Below are 8,536 nucleotides of genomic sequence, written 5' to 3'. Positions count from 1 at the left end.
TGCTTCAAAATTGCTGTAAACTGTGTATTTTAATCATAACTGATACAGAGGGTGGGTCTTTGTGGATGAGGGAGGGGAAACCTTTTTTTTTCTGTAGACTTTTTTCAGATAACTTCTTCTGAGTCATAACCAGCCTGGCAATATGATGGCCTAGATGGAGAGGGAACAGCTCCTTGGTGAATGATAAGTAAAGGCAGAAAAGATTCTATTTCATACCTCCATTGGGGAAAAAGCATAACCTTGAGATCCTTACTACTGATGAACGCATGGTCTGCATATGCAAAAAAAAAAAAAAAAAAAAAAAAAAAAATTAACCAAATGAAACTACCAATTTAAAGTTAATGGAATCTACCATTTAAAAGTTCTGGCCTATCAAGCTATACCCACACACAAAAATGAATTGATGAGAAATAATATAATGAATTGATGAGAAATGCAACGAAGATCAAGTGTCCATCTCAAAATGCTGCTTTTACAAAAGCAGAATAAAGAAATGAAATGAAAATAATACTACATTAATCGTGGAATAAAAGAAGCTGAAATAATTCAGAGTGGGATCAAGTGGATTGAGAGGAGGAGGCTGTGCTGTTTGCCAATCTTTCGTTTGCCTCAGACAGGTTTCTCTTCATTATCAGAAGAGTTGCTTCATTTCATCTGGGAGCAGAAAACAGCAGGCAGCTGTTAACAGATAAGTTTAACTTGCACCTGCAGTATTGCATGTTAGGGATAAGTGCTTATTTTAAATAAGAGCTGTGGATGTCTTGAGTATGGAACATGGCCGTTTTTCCTGATCCCTTCCCTAGGGGATTCCAGGACTGTGAGGAATTTTCCCATCTAGCCTTTGTAAAGTTAGACAGGACTTGTACCTGTGGGCTTCCATGATGGGATCGCACACCTCAGGCAAGTAATTCCTAAAAGCCTTGAGGGTGGTGCCTTGATATAATAAGGCGGCGTTTTATAAAACTAAGAAAACTTGTTTAGCATTGAATCGCTTAAATCCTACAAAAGGATAGCATAATGTGTTAACAAGAATCAGATGCTGTTAATCTCGCTGAAATTTAATTGTGTTGTGATGTACGTTGTGCAGAAAACATAAAATCGTTGAAAATAAAACCATTTTAATATAGAGAATGTATGCTTTTAGAAAGCTGTCTCCTCATTTAAATAAAGTATTGTTTGTTTGTAGTTAGTGTTGGGCAATCTTGGGGGGATTCTTCTCTAATCTTTCAGAAACTTTGTCTGCGAAACACACTTTAATGGACAAGATCAGGAATTGAGCGGAAGAACGAATTTAACTTTAAGGCAGGAAAAACATTTTATCCTTCGTAAAGTGATGAGCATTTAATAATTCCAGGCACATGGCAATAGAGGCCCTCTAAATAAGGAATAAATACCTCTTAGACAGGTGGGAGAGTATGATCAGAATAACAGGTAACTACACCAACACTGTTTCTAGAAAGTCAGGGGTCTATAAATTGACAGTGGTAGAGTAATAAAATACCGTCCACATTCCAGAGTTTGCATGTTAACTTTTAAATGCTTATAATCATCTCATCTGGTGTTAGCCAACGTTTATACAACTGGCCTTTCATATAGGTATGGGGGGGGGGCATGTGGGTTTTTAAAGAATTTTCCTTTGCAGAGGCTTCATTTCATCCTTCATGAAGCTGTTCAGGATTTTGACTTGCATATAAGCGCTTGGCTCTGCCTTCTGTTCTCCTAGTGAGTGTGTGAGACCTTGCAGTGTATCCGCATAATACTCAAGTAAATTTTTTTTCCCCTGTTTTGGAGGGAAGGGAGGAGGGGGTGGGGCTTACTTGTTTTAGCTTTTTTTTTACAGACCACACAGAGAATGCAGTTGTCTTGACCTCAGGTCTGTCTGTTCTGTTGGCAAGTAATGCAGTACTGTTCTGATCTGCTGCTATTAGAATGCATTGTGAAACGACTGGAGTATGATTAAAAGTTGTGTTCCCCCCCAATGCTTGGAGTAGTGATTGTTGAAGGAAAATCCAGCTGAGTGATAAAGGCTGAGTGTTGAGGAAATTTCTGCAGCTTTAAGCATTCGTGTTTGTGATTGAAGTCAAGTACCTTTTGCTGTGCTTCTTTAGGTAAAATGCTTTTTGTTCACTTCTGGTAGGGGGCGGTGGGGAGGGCACTGAAGCCTTTAGTCTTTTCCAGATGCAACCTTAAAATCAGTGACAAGAAATAAATTCCAAACAAGCAACAGTCTTCAAGAAATGTAACTGGCAAGTGGAAATGTTTATCAGTTCAGTGGTCTTAGTGCGTTGTCTTTGTGTGGGTTTCTCTCTCCCCTCCCTTGGTCTTAATTCTTATACGCAGGAACATTCAAAACAGCAGACGTATGCGAAGGGCCAGAGAAGCCAGACCAGTAAGGAAAAAAAAAAATAGCTTATTTACTTTAAATAAACATTCCATTTAAAATGTGGGGATTGGGAACCACTAGTTCTTTCAGATGGTATTCTTCAGACATGTAGAAGGAGCTTCCAGTTGAATTCACCAGTGGACAAAATGAGGACAACAGGTGAACAAGCTTTTTTCTATATTTACGTACCAAGTCGGATCCATGATTAAATAATTTAGCGTTAAATAGTTTCAGCTTTATGCTGGAATGAATAGCATGTGAGCAAGCTGTTTGTTGGCCTGGGGGTGGAGGGGTGAGGTGGGCGCTAAGCCTTTTTTTAAGATTTTTCAGGTATCCTTCCCTAAAGGCACCGAAGGCTTAAAGTAGGACAACCATGGAGCCTTCCTGTGGCAAGAGAGACAACAAAGCGCTCTTATACTAAGGTCAATAAAAACGGTGTCGGCCTCATAACCCCATCTTCTGTTAGAAACGAGGACTCGCCTCCACGCCCTTGGCAGACATGCACTGAGGCTCTTTTTGGAGAACGGAGCATCTAAAGGAATGCTTTGAGTACCTTGTATACTCTTGGGCCTGTCTGACCTTTGATTGTGCTGCTTTTACAGCAGCTCTTTAGAAAGCCCAAACGTCCAGTGACGGTTGAAGGGGAGGGAAAGGGGAAAGCGGGCAACCACTTTTCCCTAGCTTTTCCAGAAGCCTGTTAAAAAGCAAGGTCTCCCCACAAGTGACTTCTCTGCCACATCGCCACTCCCTGCCTTTGGCCTAGCGCAGACCCTTCACCCCTCACCTCGATGCCGCCAGTAGCTTGGATCCTTCAGGCCATGATCCATAATCGGTTTCAAGGTAACAGTGGTGCTGAGCTGTTCCTTCCGGTGGGTTGCACTACTAGAAGAGGCCCTTAATTTGCCTGCAAATAGTTAACGTTATTAAAACCACAACTAAAAGCTCAAAGATACTTTAAATCTGTAACCCCATTATCCAGTGATTAAAACACTTAAACCAGTGAATGGAGAATAATGTTTTAAGACTGTCATGTCGGGTGGGAGAATCTACCTTGTAAACTGAAGAAACATCGGCATTTTAGTCTCGAGGACTGCTGGGTGGGATTGCAAAAATTCTCTGCTAAGACTTTTTCAGGTGAACATAACAGACTTGGCCAAGCTAGCATCTTAGCTGAAGCAGATTCTCCAGTGTTCTTCAGTAGGGTTGTAAAGGTTTTTCTTTTCCTGAGAAAACAACTTTTGTTTTCTCAGGTTTTGCTTTTTGGCCTTTTCCTAGCTTAAAAAAAAAAAAAGCAAAAGATGCTGGTGGTTGGCACTCCTGGTTTCCAGGACAGGGTTCAAATCCCTGCGGCGTCTTTGCTTGACTCTGACCTCTGTCTTCAGAACTCTTTCCGTTTTCCTTCTCTCTGGTTCTAGGCTTTTGGGGTTGGGGAAGGTGGGAGAGGACTTTGTTAAATTCGTCAGAAACAGAAATCAGTTGGTGTTTATGTGGGATCCTGATGATAACTAACTTGTCTCTAATTTTCAGGTAGTCCCTGTGCATCTAGTACATGAAGAAACCTCACTATTGAAAGCTGAAAATTTCTTACTAATAAAAATAAAAAGGAAAACTTTTCATATGTGTGATTCTTCCGTCTATGAACCAAACTTCTGTGCGTGAGCAGCTGAGAGAAGATGGGGCGTTTTGTGGGGGTTTGTCCACCTTGTTGCTGGCTCGTGTGAAAGATCAGCATCATCTTCGAGTAGGGGAGTGACTTGGGGGAAGTGGTAGAGAGTCCACCACCTAAAGGACCCAGTAATGTCCCCACAGAAGAAGCAGCAGCTTCGTCCTGCAGCAGTTGGGGAGCTGGGCCAGCTGGGGAGCTGGGCCGGGGTGTAGAGAAACAGCTGGGAGTGAGGAAGGAGAGATCTCCATTGCTTCAGTGAAATAACACTTGCAGGCCTAGGGGCGCTTTGTGCGTTTACCAAGAAGTAGCTCTGTGGCCATCTGTTACTCCTGAGAACACCCTTAATCGGTTGTTGGTGCCCCAGACCAGTTGGGTCACGGAGTCCCCTTGTCTTGTGGAACGGCCTGGATAGGTGGTCTTCAGGTCTTCCCTTTTCAGTTAAAATGAAAATACTGAAATCCCACCCTCCCCAGCCCCCCAATGAAATACCCTCATGGTGTTAACCTGGCTGCTAAGTCCCTTCCGCTCCCAACTGACCTATCCCCTGAAGGGGTGGGAGAGGCTCCTTCCACCCAGCCAAGCCTAGGGGAGTGGGGGACCCTGGTCTACAGAAGACGCTACACCCAGCAGAGGCCTCCCATCCTGGTTCACCTGATGGCCACAGATCGGTCCAGTGGAGGGGCCTCAGTGAACCGAATTTTTTTTTCTACGTTACAACTCTGGAAGATGTTACTCATGTGTTAAAAGTGGAAAAGCGGGCTTTGGGTCGCTTTGCCAACCAATGTGGCAGGGCTGGGATTTGACCCCTGGTCAGTCTCCAGGCTGACTCTGTTGCTGGCATTTCAGTGCGTATGTCACTGTCCGCAGCAGACCAACCTCCAAGCCACCCAGCCCGTGCACCTGGGCACGGGGACTTCCTCTTCCCTTGAAGCCATCTAGTAAGAGGCAGATGGCAGGGAGAAGCCGAACCATGGTTCCCTGGGCTTGATTGCCTATTCTGAATGGACGCCATCTTAGGGTCTTTTGGAGAAAGGTCTTCGTTTTTTCCAGAGTTGGAAGCCTCCCCGGAAAGACTTCATTGCAAAGTAGTAAGAGAGAGAGAGGCCTGTATTCACTAGGGGCTACACGGTTCCTGGTGCCGAGCACGCTTCGGGTCGGCCAGGACTGGAAAGGTAAAGGCCAGACACAGAGTCAGGGACAGGAAGGTACAAAAGTAGGCCTGAAGCCACTACTACCCTCTGAGTACGAAAGGGCAATGGAGAGCAGGCCGACATGAAGTTCCCCCAAAGATTACGTCCAACTTAAGAGGCTAGGTCTTGATATTATAGACAAACCCTAGGCATTTACACAACCCTCCAGCTGGACAACGTGCTCGCCTACCACGTTTTTTTTGTTTTGCATTTCATCACCCTGATCCTCCCGGGTGTCTCTAAAACAAACCTGGATTCAAGCGGTAGCTCCACATTTCCTGGCCTCACCAAGCTTCCCCTCGGGCCTCCCAGGCCCAGCCCAGTTGCTACGGATCCAGGCCGCAGATTTCCGACTTCAGTATAGGGACGACGGCTAGGAGAGTGAGGGGACTTGGGGGGATGGGACAGGGCGTGGGGGAGAGCTGTGCGAGCGTCTCTCCGGGTTGTTGATTCGGAAACCCACAAAGTCCAGGAGATGTGGGTCAAGTCCTGGCTCCTGGCTCTGGCAGGTTGGCAAACATGGGGTGTCACTTGCCCTCTCCGGGCCTTTGTTTTCCCACCAGTTAAATGGGGTTAAATAAAATGGGTTAATGCCCTGCCTGCAGCTGTCGTAAGGACTACACACATTTGATGGAACTGGAAATGAGTGGGCTTTTGCTTCCCTCTAGTGGGTGAACGCGGCATTGCATGCACTGTCCTTGGAATGCTTCATAACCCGAATGAATGTTCAATGAACATTTTCATCGCTAAGTAGTATTCCACTGCGTGGCTATTTGAGTTATTACCACTTTGTTGAAGTTAGGAATAAAGCTTCTATAAACATTTGCGTACAAGTACTTGTGGATATATGCTTTCCTTTTTCTTGGTATGTTGCATAGGTGGATGCACGGTTTTCATGAAATTTCCAAACTGTTTTCCAAAGTGGTTGTACCATTTTGCATTCCCACCAACAGTGTGTGAGAGGTCTTATTATTCTTCATCCTCATAATCATTTGGTACGGTCTCATCTTTAAATTTTAGCCATTTTAGTGAATATATAGTGGTTCCTCATTGCTTTTTTTGTTTGTTTTAGTTCCATTATAGTTCACATACAGTGTTATATTCATTTCAGGTGAACAATATAGTGATTCCACAATTCTATACATTACTCAGTGCTTGTCATGGTAAGCACGCTCTTTTAACCCCTTTCACGTATTTCATCCGTCCCCTACCCCCCTCCCTCTGATAACCATCAGTCTGTTCTCTGTAGTTAAGAATCTGGTTTGTCTCTTTTCTTTGTTTTGTTTCTTAAGTTTCACATACGAATGGAATTTGACTGGCTTATTTCACTTAGCAGTATACTCTTTAGGTCTATCCATGTTGCTGCAAATGGCAGGATTTCATTTTTTCTTTTTTCTTTTTTAAGTTGATTTGAGAGAGAAAAGACAGGGTGTGGGAGGGGCAGAGACAGAGAGGGAGAGAGAGAATCTCAGGCTTTGCACTGTCAGCAAGGAACCTGATGAGGGGCTCAAACTCACCAACCGTGACATCATGACCTGAGCCCAAACCAAGAGTCAGACGCTTAACCTATGGAGCCATCCACATGTCCCAGGATTTCATTTTTTCAATTGTTGTTTTAAATTGGGTTCTCTATGGGGCGCCTGGGTGGCTCAGTCGGTTAAGCGTCCGACTTCAGATCAGGTCATAATCTCACGGTCCGTGAGTTCGAGTCCCGCGTCGGGCTCTGTGCTGACAGCTCAGAGCCTGGAGCCTGCTTCAGATTCTGTGTCTCCCTCTCTGCCCCTCCTCTGCTCACCCTCTGTCTCTGTCTGTCTCTCAAAAATAAATAAAAGTGTGACAAAAAATAAATTGGGTTTTATAATCGCTAATGATGTTAAGCATCTTTTCATTGTGCTTACTCACCATTTATACACATTTTTTTGTTAAGTGTTTATTCATTTTTTTTTTTTTGCCAGTGTAGTTATTGGGATGTTTATCTTTTTATTGTTGAGTTGTAAGACCTTTTACAAGTATGAGATATGAGTCCTTTGTCCATGTATATTTTGAATATCTTTCACCCAGTATGTGCCTGGCCTTTTCATTTTTTTGTAACTGTCTTTGAAGAGTAGAAGTTTTAAACCTGGCTGTTTTTTTAAAATGTTTATTTATTTATTTATTTATTTTGAGAGAGAGAGAGATAGAGGGTTACCAGTGGATGGACAGAGAGAGGGGGACAGAGAATCCCAAGCAGGCTCCACACTGTTAGCACAGACCCCGATGTAGGGCTCGAGCTCGGGTACAGTGAGATCGTGACTGAGCCGAAATCAAAAGTCAGACACTCGACCGAGTGAGCCACCCAGGCACCCCACTACTTTTTTTTTTTTTTTTTAACGTTTATTTATTTTTGAGAGAAAGAGCACGAGCCAGAGCCAGGGAGGGGCAGAGAGAGAGGGGGACAGAGGATCTGCGGTGGGTTCTGTACGCTGACAACAGCGAGACCTGTGACCCGAGCTGAAGTCAAACACTCAACTGCCTGAGCCGCCCAGGCGCCCCGGAAGTTTTAGATCTTGAATGAACCATTGACGTACGGAATAACATAAAGGAATTTAAAAATAACTGTTGAGAGAGAGAAGCCAGTTTTTGAAAAGTACACGCAGTCTGGCTCCATTTCTAAAAAATTCTCAAAAGATAAAAACTAACCTGAAATAACAGCAGATTAGGAGTCACAAAGGGGTGGGCGCCTGGGTGGCCCAGTCGGTCCCGTGTCTGACTTTAGCTCTGGTCATGATCTTACAGTTCATGAGTCTGAGCCCTGCCTCAAGCCCCGCGTAGGGCTCTGCCCTGACAGCTCAGAGCCTGGAGTCTGTTTTGGATTCTCTGTCTCTCTCTCTCTCTCTCTCTGTCCCTCCCCTGCTTGCGCTCAATCTCCCCCCCATCTCAAAAATAAACAAACATTAAAAAAAGAAGGAGTTACAAAGGGACACAAAGAAAGTTTGAAGATGGTGAACGTGCTTGTTGCCTTGACCGTAGCGTTGGTTTCGTAGACGCGCACTGATGTCAAAATTCATCAAATTGTACGCCTCAAACGGTTTGAATATTGTCCATCAATAAAGCTGCACTTCTTGGGGGGGGGGGGGGGCAGGGCCGGCAGCGGAGAAGAGGAAGAAGCTGGAGCGGCCGCTTGGAAGCCGATGGTTAAGGTCCTAGAACACCAGAGAGGCCAGGGCGCTGGCCCGGGGAGCAGATGGTGAAACCTGATTCTGGCCACAACGTCAGTGAGGAAAGACCCGAGGTCTGGGGACCGGGGGCGTTGAGGCA

The sequence above is a fragment of the Panthera pardus genome, unplaced genomic scaffold, assembly GCF_024362965.1.
Source record: "Panthera pardus isolate Hobbes unplaced genomic scaffold, ASM2436296v1 HiC_scaffold_12, whole genome shotgun sequence".
NCBI lineage: Eukaryota > Metazoa > Chordata > Mammalia > Carnivora > Felidae > Panthera > Panthera pardus.
The sequence above is the reverse complement of the archived record's forward strand: the minus strand, read 5'-3'. Positions refer to the sequence as shown.